Source organism: Etheostoma spectabile, chromosome 18 (genome assembly GCF_008692095.1).
Source record: "Etheostoma spectabile isolate EspeVRDwgs_2016 chromosome 18, UIUC_Espe_1.0, whole genome shotgun sequence".
Taxonomy (NCBI): Eukaryota; Metazoa; Chordata; class Actinopteri; order Perciformes; family Percidae; genus Etheostoma; species Etheostoma spectabile.
In genome coordinates, this window is record NC_045750.1 from 20581484 (window position 1) to 20583475 (window position 1992).

Consider the following 1992-nt stretch of genomic DNA (forward strand, 5'->3'; position numbering starts at 1 on the left):
AAAAAACTATTATTATTATAGCATTATTAAAATATTCATAATTGTATGTATTATTAACTAAAGTACAATCCATAAGGTGGATCCATGTGGAGAAATGTTATGGGTGAAAATCATTTAGCTAAATTTTAGAATTAGTTTTTGAAAGTTTGATTTTAAGAATGTTAGTCTCTTCAAAATCACATTGCACAAGAAAATCAAGCCCCTACTTCTTTAAACAGATGTCTATGTATGTGAAACCACATATAATCTGGTTGTGATAGATATGTTTTCAACCAGTTCATCAAACATTGATTCAAAGTTCAAGGCTTTGATACTACCCACAACATACTCTTTAACCAGCTGTGATTTCTTAATATAATGGGTTATATTTTTCCGGAAATTTGGAAAATAATTGAGTTAGCTTTCTTAACATTACCAGAAGAAACCTACAGAGTGACATGGATAGATTACTTTGGAAGTACCTTCTGTTTTACATAGAGTAACTCTACCAAAGATAGGGAGGTCTCTGGTAAGCCAGCGACTCAAGGATTTCTTCATATCTATTAAACTGTTAGATAAATCTTCCCTTCTGATAGCATTTTTAGATAAAACTATACTACTACCTAGATATTTCACTTCAGATTTAACCTTGCATGAAGAGATGATGGAATCCATTGATGAGTGAATGGAAAGTAGTTCATATTTTTTAATATTAAGGGTTAACCCTGAAGCTTTAGAGAAAATCAAGACTGAATCAAGGGCAACATCAGAAGACTACAATAATATTGAATTTATGGCTTCAAAGAGACATTTCTATTTTAGGAATGATTCTTTTGACTCAAGCAGAATTTGTCTACGCTGCCCTCTCTCAATGTCCTTGATTCAACATATAAAGACGTAAATACCATATTTACAAAGTCTTGGGATAGAGGGAAACGCAATATCGATTTCTTTGTATGTTTTGACATGTGAAGAAATTGACAATAAAGCTGACTTTGACTTTGACTTTGACTTTATGGAAAAACAGACACTGTCATTTAAAAAAGCAGTGTTCTCTGGTTCTAAGGATGAAGGTGGAGTTGACCTTCTGGACTTTTGGGACTTGAACTAAACCTTTAAGGTGAAACGGTTTAAGGAATGTTTAAGAGCAGTACTTTATCTCCAATATCATTTTATAAAGTGTAGGAGGTCTTATATTTTTATTGAAATATAACTACAACATCACAAGATTGATGTTAATACTATCCCAATTCTATCTATCTATTCAAGCTCCTTTGGCCTGCAGCTGTGTCATTATCATAACGTTTCTCCACTCAAGTCTATCTTATGGAATAAGAAAGCATCACCAATAGAACAAGTCAATCTATTTGTAGAAATGGCTCACTAGAGATATTATCTTATTAAAAGACCGTTTTTGATTGTGATAGCCAATGACTTAATTAAATGTAAATGTAAATGTGCTGTATTTATATAGCGCTTTTCCAGTCTTAACAACTGCTCAAAGCGCTTTTACATCTACAGGAAACATTCACCATTCACACACATTCATACACTGTGGCCGAGGCTGCCGTACAAGGTGCCACCTGCTCATCAGATAAACTTTCACACACATTCACACTCCGATGCGCAGCACCAGGGGCAACTCGGGGTTCAGTGTCTTGCCCAAGGACACTTCGACAATGACTGCAGGGGCGGGGATCGAACCACCAACCTTCCGATTGGCAGGGAACCGCTCTACCACTGAGCCAAAGCCGCCCCTTAGGAATACTTTCTCAGAGAGAAGGCGTTCCCGATAACGTTCAAAGAGTATAACTCCATTTTTCAAATTTATACCTAATGGCATATTAGAATTAATGAAAAGTTAGTTTTTGGGTAGCACTTTACATTCCACCGCGGTAATAAGATGGTAATACTAGGATAACAGTGTGATCATAAAGAGGTAATACACTCACCTAAAGGATTATTAGGAACACCTGTTCAATTTGTCATTATTGCAATTATCTAATCAACCAA

At 35.2% G+C, this 1992-nt stretch overlaps 1 protein-coding gene across 1 annotated transcript in view; it reads left to right on the forward strand.

Moving 5' to 3' along the window:
* mdn1 (midasin AAA ATPase 1) overlaps positions 1–1992 on the forward strand; it is a 1030807-nt gene that overhangs the window by 1027837 nt on the left and 978 nt on the right. The window lies entirely within an intron of this gene.